A 12783-nucleotide genomic window follows, 5' to 3' on the forward strand; every position below is an offset into this window, starting at 1 on the left:
GCTAGTTATAAGTATCTGCCTTCGGCTAAGGTCATGATCCCAGAGTCTCAGGATGGAGCCCCACATCAGGCTCCCTGCTCGGCAGAGCCTGCTTCTCCCCCTGCCCCTCACACCGCTCATGCTCTCTTGCGTGCTCTAATAAATAAATAAATAAAATCTTAAAAAAAAAAATAAAACCAGGAATACATTCCTGAGGGTTTCCATGAACACACACACCCGTATAGCCAATGAGTTTTCCACTATATGCTAAGTAGAAACGTCTGAAGACAACGTAAGTGATTTTCATCTCCTTACGCTTTCCAGAAATAAGATTAACTTTTTAAACATCTACACGTTGGTAAGGCAAGGTATAAGTTCTCTCCATAATACTGTACTTTTGACCTCAGGAAAGAAATCAAATGGCTATTAACAGTATAGTACCTACCACTCACCCCCCGTCCTTCTTCAGCTCTGTTGACGAAGGCAAAAAGCTGTACTATATTTCCAGAGAGTCTGCAGAGTTCTGAGAACTGATCCCACAATCCTCATGCCCCAATCTCCACAAAGCACCACGTAGCTGAGAAACTGGTTACAGCAGGTAACACTCTGGGTATGTAAACACGTTAAGGATCAAAATAAGAGAGTAGTAAATATAGGGGCCATACATGTTTGTGAAAAATTTTTAAGAAATCAAATTATTTCCTAGTACAATTCCTAATAAACTGTTTAGAAGTGATCTTAGAAAAAAACCTTGTATAATTTATTCTGATGCTCATAATCCAGGAGAACACCAAGTTGTGATAAAGGCATTTTAATTTTAAACTCAACACATTCATTTCAGCCTTCTCACCCTGTGGCCCAGCTCCAGCAATAATTTCAGCGAATTGCTGCATTCAGAGGTATTTCCAAAAATCAATAAATCATGCCAGATTAATAAAACATAAGTTAGAAAACAAAATAAACTTTTCAAAAGCCCTCTTGTTTTTGCATTTTGAGTTTAGCAGATGGTAAAAAAATGTTTTGAAAACAAGATTATGTTTAAGGCGCAAGATTATTAGGGAGCAACACATACAAAGTACTTTTAAGTAGCCTCAGGACAAGTCAAATCTGAAAAGACTACAATTATGAAAATGTAACTACCAGTACCTAGGGTATAATTTTAAGTGATTTGAGTCCTTTGCTTCAAGGTCCATCTCCCACCTTAAAGCCTAATCTGAGGCATAAATGTTTGTCTGGAAATGCTACTCTACCAACTTCTGGAGATAGAGAACACTTCTCATTGATTATCTTATCACAGCTCCTCTCCTGAAAGTTGGGGTTAGATTCCTCTGACCCATGGTGAGAAAAAATTTTAACAATCCTGATTAACCAGGAAGTTTTTCAGGAGCATACAAGAATCAAAAAGTCAGAGCACCTGGATGGCTCAGTCAGTTAAGCATCTGCCCCTTCGGATCAGGTCATGATCACGAGGGCTCTCTGCTCAGTGCGGAGTCCGGTTCTCCCTCTTCCTCTGTGCACATCTCCCCACCCCCCAGCTCATGCTCACTCGCTCTCTCGCTCTCATCTCAAATAAATAAATAAAATTTTAGGGCGCCTGGGTGGCTCAGTCGTTAAGCGTCTGCCTTCAGCTCAGGTCATGATCCCAGGGTCCTGGGATCGAGCTCCGCGTCGGGCTCCCTGCTTGGCGGGAAGCCTGCTTCTCCCTCTCCCACTCCCCTGCTTGTGTTCCCTCTCTTGTTGTGTCTCTCTCTGTCAAATAAATAAATAAAATTTTAAAAAAGAATCAAAAAGTCCTAAAACTTCTGCCTAAAAGAGTCAAGAAGCAGTTGGACAAATTCGGGGTTAAAGCTGACTTTGTTTTACCCTCTCCCTACCTCAGCCAAGCCAATGTGCCAAATAAATCTTACTATTGCCTTTCTGAGGAGAACACACTCACACACCCCAAACAATGTAAATACTTCATCCACATTTTAAATTTTCTTCTATAATAAGACATTCTGAAAAATCTCATTTTTTAGTTCTTCAAATACTTACATTTCACTTAAAAATATTAAAGTGGTAGAGCAAACATACCTAAAGCAGCCAGCATGTTGATGTAAAATGAGGTTTTAAGAACTTCCTAAGCAATCTACCTTAAAGCTACTTTCTGAGAACGTAGCAATGCATTCTGTAAGGTTGAGATTGATTTCAAAAAGTCTACTTCAAGAGAACTTACAATTTGACAAGCTTCACAGGTTATTCAGCTCTCCTCTCCATTACCTCAAAGGATTGTTAGGCTAAAGCAGGTACTATTCCTATCTCTTTTTTAGATGAAAATGAAATTCAAAAGGCTTAGCCACAATTTAAAAGCAAAACAAAATAATTTTCAAATCCTCAGACTGTAAATCCCAGCTCTATTACAACACACTGATTTAAAAAATAAAAAATACTTAGAGGTCCCTGGGTGGCTCAGTGGGTTAAGCATCTGCCTTCGGCTCAGGTGATGATCTCTAGGTCCTGGGATCGAGCCCCGTATCAGGCTCCCTGCTTAGCGGGAGGCCTGCTTCTCCCTCTCCCACTGCCCCTGCTTGTGTTCCCTCTTTCGCTGTCTCTCTCTGTCAAATAAATAATCTTTAAAAAAAAAAAAAAGAGAGAGAGAGAGAGAGAGAAAATAAGCCATGTACAACTTACAGTGACTTGATGCGTAAGAAAAATATAAAATATCCCAGCTCACTGCTCTTTAAGTAAAATACAGGTAAAAGTAGTTCTTTTAACACTATATGATATACAGTTGTATTTGAAGTATATGTCAGTTTATATTTTAACCAGTAAACTAATTCAAGTATTCTAACACTTAAATATCTTTCTGATAGATCAGAAAATTAGAAAATAGACTGGGAATATAAAGCAGGAGAAATGGTAATAATGAAATAAACAAAGTAGTTCACAATTTTTAAAGCCACTAATAGCCATTCTGATCATAACACAATTCCAAAGATGTGTCTCTACTCAGCTTTAATTACTTAATTGTACAATGAAGCTTTATACTAAAAGCCAATAAATCATTTTAGGTATCTTCCCACTATGCTCACTTTTCAGAGAATTATCTCTTACATAAAATTCCAAGCATTTTTTCAAATTTTTTTCGATATATTTCATTTATGTATTTGACAGAGAAAGAGAGAGAGCACGCGTGCATGCAGGCACATGAGGGGGAGAAGCAGGCTCCCCTTGGAGCAGGGAGCCCGATGCAGGGCTCGATCCCAGGACCCTGGGATCATGGCCTGAGCTGAAGGCAGCTACTTAACCGACTGAACCACCCAGGCGCCCCAGGAATCTTTTTTAAAGACTTTATGTATTTACTTATTTATTGAGAGAGAGATGCGCAGGGGGAGGGGAAAAGGAAGGAGAGAGAGAATCTCAAGCGGACACCACGCCCACCGCAGAGGCCAACCTGGGGCTCAATCTCACTACCCTGAGATTATGACCTGAGCCGAAATCCAGAGTCGGACGCTTAACTGAGTCACCCATTCCAAGCATTTTAAACACTTTCATAAAAATTGGCAAAATTAGCACAGAAAACTTTCCAAAAAGAGAAGTCCCTCCATTAAGTGATAAATGTTTAAGATAAAGAATCAGGTGAATACCTCCAATCATTCTAAGCTTTAGATTAAAGGCTTCAGTGTAAACTCACAATCCTCACCCTGTGCTTGCATAAGCTGGGTATGCTCTACACATAAGTGACAGGATGTTTGCTAGACGTTTATGAAACACTGGTTAGTGGAGAAAGAAAACATTTTAGAAAGAATTTTTCTAAAAGTGTTATTTTGAACTAAATCCCTACATCAAATATTGAAGAAAAGTGTTCACATATAAAGTATTAGCAAAATGATTATCATCTTACAGGAAAAAATAATAGAAATGTGTTTCCATTTAGGTCAACAAAAGTTAAGGGAAAAAAACCTCTTTTCAAAGGGGCTATCTCTGAGGGTTCTATGAAAAATAAGTACTTGGAGAGGAAAATTAGTTTAGGACCCAGATCATGCCTTCAATAACTTCAGAATTTAGTTTAAAACGTAATACAGGATTAGGAGGGGTCAATAATATAAGGCTTGTAAGAAGGAAATAAAACTACCATGGATCATAAAGAGAATTATGAAGTGGAAGGCATTCCCAGAATTCTAACAAAAACACTAAGTCTGCATCATACATAGGGGCTAAATTCTAGGGTGAAGATAGGGTGTAGGATGGAGTCGAAATTACCCTAGAAAATCCCTTTAATCTCTCCCTAAATAGATGGGCTGTATTTAGGGTATTTACTCTATGTCTCTCTTTCTTCCTCTTTAAAATGAAGATCGTAATTTACCTGTATCATCAGGCTGTTGGGAAGATTAAATGAATTAAGGTCAGCTCTTAAAAGAACATGGCAGGCAGTAGTCAACAAGGTAAGCTATTATCTATAGGTCTTTTTTCGTTGTTTTTAATATATCTTTAGACAAAAAAGAATCATACTCAACTGTGCCGCAAACTATAAGGCTTGTGAGAACTGAGAATAACTAAATAGATCACTTTTTTCAAATGCAATAAAAATCTCTTAACGTATACTCAGAATGAATAATGGTGGCTGAAATTGCCTGCACTATTAAAAAACTTTTTATTTTTTGGCAGAGTGAAAATGCAATTAAATACTTATATTTTAAAGTGCTTATAATGCAACTTCACTATTCATTTCTCCTTTAAGCTCATTCTTTTCTTCAGTCAAGCCTTGGTCCACCTGAGAGATCGGGTGATCAATGTTTCATGATTTCCCCAAGCTTCCTTTAGGAAGTGTTTTGTTCTTTTATCATTATTATTATCATTCAGTTGGTCACACAACACTGGAAAAAATCACCCTCACCCAGAAAAAGTTTCTGCTGACGGACATGCTCAAATACTTAAAAAAATCAAATGTCATTTCATCCAAGCTAGGAAATATGTCTAGTTTGGAAAAGGCTTAGGTTACAGTTTTCCAACCAGTCCAAAAGGGCACCCTGATGCACTGCAAGGTGGTATGTGTGTCAATATTTTGAGTTTCCTCACTCCTCTTTCTCAATTTCTGACCACAAACTGGCAACCTCATCAGATGACTGGGCAGCATAAAGGCACATGAGGAAATGTGACACTTTACCCTTCTAAAAGTTAGCAAGCCAAGGCTGCCCAAGTTTAGAAAAGATTCTTTTTTAAAAATACAAGTTAAAAATCAGCTAGTTCAAAACAATATATTAAAGCAATCAGCTCTACAGTAAAAGACCTCTAGGAACAATTTCATATTTAACTCTTGCCACAAATTAGTTTTTCATTATTTTTAATTTAAAGTCACTTTATCTTGAACTCTTTCAGCCCAAGTTTTACTTTTCATCTCCAAACCTGTCAGTTTCTTTATTTAGGCAGTAACTGCTAATTTTAAAATGAACAGACCCATTTACAAAGTATACCATTAACAAAAGTACCAAAATATACAATGCACAAATAAAATCTGGTTTAGGGATGAACATTCTCATGGCCAGGTAATAATGAGGTAGTAAGATGGCTGCACAAAGGTGAAGGAAGGGAAACAAAAACCACCCAGATATCTCAGCCTGCTAATACCTGGAAACACTGACTTAACCTTTTATCACTAAATTATTTATTTACTTACAATTTTTTTAAGTATAAGCTCTATGTCCAATGTGGGGCTTGAACTCACAAACCTGAGATCAAGAGCTGCATGTTCTACCAACTGAGCCAGCCAGGCAACCCCGTACCGTTAATTTCTATTCCACATAAAAAGCATGAATTTTAGTGGCAAACCTTGCATAATCAACAAGTAACTTAAAAAATAGCATTTTGCCTTCCTCAAGAATAAAGACATGAAATATAAAATAAATAAATCCACTATTCTGCACATTGGCACAGGCAGACACTGGAATTTATCCTTAAGATAGGAGGTAGTCCTTCATGTTTACAACTTGGCAGAACTATTTCAAGAAGTAACCATCTGATTCAGTCAAATCTCCTATCATTCCTTCCAGAGTCAATGGCTCTCATATAGAAAAGATATCCTTAGTCTTTAGTGGTATCCCCAAAGGCACCCACCTTGCTTGCTTTAAGAACTTTGTAGAATTACAAGAAGGCACCTGCAAAAATCTATAGCATCTTTTTTTTTTCAGAAAATATTTTAAATCAACTTTTCAAGAATTTTCTTAAAACAAGGACATGTGCACAAGTTTTCCCTGTAATTAGACCATTAACTCATTAAAGCCCTAAATTATACCCAGATACTTTGCCACAGGATTAAAAAAACATGAAAACGTAACCTATGTAATTATATACCAAAGTATGAATGCCTTAAGGAAAAGAACTATATTTCTTAAATCTTGTTATACTCCATCATCCAGTATAGTACACCTTACATAAAATTAGGTGCTCAAGTACCTGAATAAAATATTAATGGAGAAAAGACAGAATTACAATATTTATCTTAACCTTTTTTCATTGATACTAAATCACTATCTACCACATAAAAATATTAATATATAATCTAAGGAACCAGATGCTTTTGTATATACTGCAACCAGGCATAGAACTGAGAGGAAAAAAAGAATAAGGAGCACTATTCATTAAACAATTTCTAAGAATCTACTTTTAACTGCTAGCTGCTTTGAAGAATATAAAATTCAGACATTGCCCCTTGCCTTCCAGAAACTTTTAAAGTAGAAGAAAACCATTTACCAAAACTGACTATGTGCTAGGCATTGTGCTAAGAACTTTCAGGATAACAAGCAGTCCTACAAAATGTGGCAGTCTTTTTTGGGGGGGGGGAGGGGTGGTGACTTTTTTAAAGATTTATTTATTTGAAAGAGAGAGAGGGAATCTGAAGCTGACTCCTCACTGAACTCGATCTCACAACCCTGAGATCACGACCTAAGCCGAAACCAAGTCTGAAATTGGGAGTGTGGAAAGGTTACTTCTAGCTTGAGTGGAGAAAGAGGTGGACTGTTAAGGATGACTTCACCATAGTACTTGAACTAGAAGGGGTAGCATGTCAATAGATAGATGCAGAGTTAAATAAAAGCCAAAGTGTATCCAGGGAGTAGAGAAGAGGAAAAGTTTGGAAACAAGTCTGACGAAGAACAGTACCCTCTTTTACTTTTTACACAACTTTGTTTTCCTTTTATTTTAAACCTTCATATTTAATAACTTTACAAACACACCCATTATAAATAGCAACCCCTCTCCATCCTCAGTACCCTCTAAAATTGTTACTCTGCTTTATTTTTTCTATAGCACCTAAATGTTTTTTAAAATCCCTTCTTTGCTTTACCCTTCCCTTTCTTCCCCCATCTAACCCGACCAAGTAACCTATGTTAACAACCTCCTATTACTTTTTTGGTATTTTCTCCATGCTTATAATCCCATACAGATGTCATATGCACATGCATACATAGGTTTTTTGTAATAATTTATATTTTCCAATCTATTAGTTTTTTAAAAGATACACTAATTACAGGGGCACCTCAGTGGCTCAGCCCGTTAAAGCAACCAACTCTTGATTTTGGCTCAGGTCATGATTTCAGGGTCCTAGGACTGAGACCCGTCTGGGGCTCCACACTCAGCAAGGGGTCTGCTTCAAGATTCTCTCTCTCCCTCTGTCCCACCGCACCCCATCCCCCGCGCCATGCACAAGTGCTCTAAAAAATCCTAAAAAAAAAAAAAAAAACCACTAATTACAGAATACATGTTAATGGGGGGGGTCTAAATAATACAAAAGATAATAACCTATAGATGGCCCTTGCCAACATTTGTGGATATATGTATCTAACCTTTTCTATGCATAAATATACACTTGTAGGGGCGCCTGGGTGGCTCAGTCAGTTAAGCGTCTGCCTTCAGCTCAGGTCATGATCCCAGGGGTCTGGGACCGAGCCCCACATCGGGCTCCCAGCTCAGCAGAGAGCCTGCTTCTCCCTCTCCCTCTGCCTGCCTCTCTGCCTACTTGTACTCTATCTCTCTGTCAAATAAATAATAAAATCTTTAAAAATATATATATACACTTGTGAATATTTTTCTTTATAAAGATGAGATCTTTGTGTATTAATTTTTGTACTCTACTTTTCTCACTTAATAGATCCTATCTCACAGGATTAACTGAAATCATCTTTCTCTAGTTGACAGAATACACTTTAGAGTAAAAGGATATAGGGCATAAAGAAACTACACCAACTACATGTACTAGCTTCTCAAAAAAGTTTATTCTTTTCAAAAAAGAGGAGTCATTAGTTGTGTGACACCTCTTTGAAGAGCATTATGTACAAATATATTTGTGAAAAAAATCCACCAGATGCAAATATAGCGAACTTCTAAGTTTGTTTCCTCATTAGATTTAATTAGCAGTAAGAAAAAAGCCTAGCACCATTTCACATCCATTAGGATAGTTATCATTAAAAAAAAAAGGGGGGGAAAATAACAAGCGTTGACAAGGATGTAAAGAAATTGGAACCCTCATGTATTGCTGGTGGAAATGTAAAAAATGGTGCAGTTTCTGTGGAAAACAGTTTGGCAGTTCCTCAAAAAGTTAAAACCAAATTACCAAATGATCCAGCAATTCCACTCCTAGGCACACACTCAAAAGAATTGAAAGCAGAGACTCAAACAGATACTTGTAAACGAATATTCATAGCAGCATTATTCACAACAGCCAAAAGGTGGAAACAACCCAAGAATCCATCAACAGATGAATGGATAAACAAAATACCTTACACACACCCACACCCACAGGAATATTATTCATCCATAAAAAGGAATGAAATTTTGATAACATGGTACAATATGGATGGGCCTTGGAAAAACATTAAGTAAAATAAACCAGATGCAATATCACAAATTCTGTATGATTTTCCCTTATATGAGGTACTTGGAATGAGTGAATTCATAGACAGAAAGTAGAATTTACCAAAGATAAATAGGAAGGAACGGCGAGTTTTGTTTAATGGGTACGGGTTCTGTTTGGAATGATAGAAATGTTCTGGAAATAGGTATTGGTGATGGTTGCACAATGCTGTAACTGTACTTAATGCCACTTAACAGTACACTCAAATATGTTAAAATGGTAAATTTTATGTATAGCTTACCTGTCCCCCTCCAAAAAAGCCTAAGGGGCCCATTTCACACTGTCAGCTAAATATGAGTCATGAAGGTCATGCATGATCTCTACTCTCACAATTCACAATCACATTCTAATTCCAGTCCAGACTAACATGAAGGAAGGTAGAATATCACGTACCCCCTCACATCCTCTCTGGTTAAAACTCTTTTCCATGGGTTAAGCGACTGCCTTCGGCTCAGGTCATGATCCTGGAGTCCCGGGATCGAGTCCCACATCGGACTCCCTGCTCAGCAGGGTGTCTGCTTCTCCCTCTGACCCTCTTCCCTCTCATGCTCTCTATCTCTCATTCTCTCTCTCTCTCTCTCTCAAATAAATAAATAAAATTTAAAAAAAAAAAAAAAAAACTCTTTTCCATGTATAAAGACTATGAACACAAAAGGAAATAGCCAGCATGACAAGAGTGCTTTGGGGCCAGTGAATCAGGGAGCTACTAAAGCAGGCAAATGTCCTCATGGAGCTGGCAATGAGAACCCAGAGCAATCTACAAATAATGCCCCATAGAGGGAGAGGATAAGCAAGATGACTCCTTCAACAGATATCCTGTTACAAAGTTCTGAGTTTGAGTTTAGTAAGTATATCCTCTTAATAGCAAACATCTGTGTGTTTGTGATGGACAGTAGTAGGAAGGAACTAAGTCCACAGGTGATTAATCTCTGAATCTCCACTCATTCAGTTAATGTTCGTTACATAATCAAGACAAAGTTTTAAGAACTGGAGATTTATAAACAAGAGTAAGATATGCCCCACCTTTAAGGAAGTTAAGTCTAGCCAGAGTTGTAGGATATCTATACAAAAAATTCAGTTCAATTAACACTACTTAGCAGTTTACACTCAACAAATTGGCTGCAATCAGGTATCAGCCATTATGCTAAACTCTGGGTAGTCAAAGATGATTAAGGTACAATCTTCTAAGCAAAGAAGTAAACAAATACTTTCATATATGTCACCATACATACATATAAAATCTATAGTGCATAGTACAAAAAAAAGAAATCATTTAAGTTTAAATAGAAGGTCTTATAAAACCTAGTATTAAGTGTTGGAATGTAGACTCAACACCTTCACTGAAGCACACAAACATGGTCCCTCAGCCTCTCAAAGGGAAAGCTTTTTACAAATATCAATAAATAAGGAACTGCATATAGAGTAGGAAGCATTAATTTCAGTTTATGATCTAATGGGATAGTAAACTCAGAAATGATTACATGATAAAGGCCATAAGAAAAATAAATGCAAAGTTTAAAGGTGGGGCTCAAGGAAGGAAACAAAATAATGAGTGAGAACAGGAAAAAAAGATCAGGAAATGATATTTAGAAGATGGTGTTCAAAATGGCTCTTAAAAGAGGAAGATAAAAGTGAGGAAATTGTGTCAATCTCTCCTCATTAGATAAGGTAGTTGAAGGCAGGAACTTGCCTCATTCACCCTGCACTAAGCACACTAGCCCGCACCTACATAAGTGCTTAAAAAAAAAAAAAAAAAAGCCTTTGCATTCCACCAAAGATAGTATGAGGAATCTACATTAAGCAAGAAGTATGTTTAGTCTGGGGCGCCTGGGTGGTTCAGTTGTTAAGAGTCTGCCTTCGGCTCAGGTCATGATCCCAGGGTCCTGGGATGGAGCCCCACATCAGGGTCTCCCCTCAGCGGGAAGCCTGCTTCTCCCTCTCCCACTCCCCCTGCTTGTGTTCCCTCTCTTGCTGTGTCTCCCTCTGTCAAATAAATAAATAAAATCTTTAAAAAAAAAAAAAAAGCATGTTTAGTGTGATAAGCAATGGAGACTCTTGGAAGTTTTGCGAACAGAAGGCCAGCACATCTACATTTGAATATTCTTGTTAACATTACAAAATAGGATACATAAAGAGCGCCTGGGTGGCTCAGTCGGTTCAGCGTCTGCCTTCAGCTCAGGTCGTGATACCCTGGGATCGAGCCCCATGCTGGGCTCTCTGCTCAGCGGGGAGCCTACTTCTCCCTCTCCCTCTAGCTCCCCCTGCTTGTGCGCTCACACATTCTCTGTCAAATAAAATCTTAAAAAAGATACATAAAACCCCATTATTTCCCTCCCTGAAAGAAAGCTGGGTAGCTGGGAAACAAAGGGGGAGGTAGAATTACTCTGCACAACTTTACTTACTCTTCCTAAATTTCTGTATCCTTTGAATTTTGTGCCATGCGAAACTATTATCTACTCAAAAAAATTAATAAAATTTAATTTTTAAGAATCCGCACAGTAAGAGTGAATCTGACAGCAGTGTGGAGAAAGCACAACCATGGGAAGAAATAAGAAAAAAGTTCACTTCAGAGGTTCTAACAATAGTCAAGGCAAATAGTAAGAAAAGTCTGACGATCTGGAGAAAAAAGAAAACAGCTGAAAGAAGCTCAAAAATATAGTTGTCAATGGAATCTAACAGCTACTGAATGTTTGGGGTAACATAAAGATCCACACCATGAACACAATTAATTTTCTTAAATGCATTTTTCTATTATAAAAGCAACACATTCAGAGAATACAGAGAGTATAAAGAACATTATCCTTATTTCTACTGTTTAACCACTGTTAACATCTACATGTATTTTCTTCCTATGTGTAGGTTTTGAGATTTTTTTTTAACATCTTGAGAGTAATTCACATACCATACAACTCACCCACTGGAAGTGTGCAATTCAATTTTATTATATTCAGAGTTGCGAATCCATCTCCACAATTTGAGAACATTTTTATCACTCCCAAAAAAACCCCTATCACAGTCCCTACCCATTCCCCACTCCCTCCAGCCCCTGGCAACCACTAACCTACATTCTGTCTCTGTGAACTAGCTTATTCTGGACATTTCATACAAATGGAATCATACAATATGTGGTCTTTTATGACTGGCTTCTTTCATTTAATATAATGTTTGCAAGGTTTATATATGTTGGAGAATGTATCAGTACACCATTTCTTTATTACTGAACAATATTCCACTGTATTTTTTATACAACTGTAATCATTCCAGATACATAATTTTGTGTTCAGCATTTTCCATGTCATCAATGCTTCATATAATCTTTATTTAATGACAAGTACAGTGCCCCATCAAGTAGCTGTACCATCATTTACTTAATCATTTCACTATTGTTGGACATTTGAACTCTTTCCAGTCTTTTCTATTATAAACAAATTCTCTTAAATGCAAATGACAGCTCCTTTCTGAATGATCTTCTGGATCCAGAGAAATGCTTCTCATAGAAACTCTGAGCTTCCGGGGCGCCTAGGTGGCTCAGTCCTTAAGAGTCTGCCTTCAGCCCAGGTCATGATGATCCCAGGGTCCTGGGATTGAGCCTCACATCGGGCTCCCTGCTCAGCGGGAAAGCCTGCTTCTCCCTCTCCCACTCCCCCTGCTTGTGTTCCCTCTCTCGCTGTGTCTTTCTCTGTCAAATAAATAAATAAAATCTTTTATTAAAAAAAAAGAGGGCGCCTGGGTGGCTCAGTTGGTTGGGCGACTGCCTTCGGCTCAGGTCATGATCCTGGAGAACCCGGATCGAGTCCCACATCGGGCTCCTTGCTCAGCGGGGAGTTTGCTTCTCCCTCTGACCCTCTTCCCTCTCGTGCTCTCTCTCTCATTCTCTCTCAAATAAATAAATAAAATCTTTAAAAAAAAATTAAAAA

At 37.8% G+C, this 12783-nt stretch overlaps 1 protein-coding gene across 3 annotated transcripts in view; it reads right to left on the bottom strand.

Annotated features, from left to right (window-relative positions):
* RAF1 (Raf-1 proto-oncogene, serine/threonine kinase) overlaps nucleotides 1–12783 on the bottom strand; it is an 80118-nt gene that overhangs the window by 62244 nt on the left and 5091 nt on the right. Inside the window, exon 2 of one of the 3 annotated variants that reach the window (XM_025885193.2) lies at nucleotides 425–585. The exons of the other annotated variants lie outside the window; for them this stretch is intronic. The gene's annotated coding sequence lies outside the window, so the exon portion shown is untranslated. The remainder of the gene's footprint in view (nucleotides 1–424; nucleotides 586–12783) is intronic. 3 annotated transcript variants of the gene reach the window in all.

Source organism: Callorhinus ursinus, unplaced genomic scaffold (genome assembly GCF_003265705.2).
Source record: "Callorhinus ursinus isolate GAN/ISIS: 27379988/994484 unplaced genomic scaffold, GSC_fseal_2.0 scaffold15, whole genome shotgun sequence".
Classification (NCBI taxonomy): domain Eukaryota; kingdom Metazoa; phylum Chordata; class Mammalia; order Carnivora; family Otariidae; genus Callorhinus; species Callorhinus ursinus.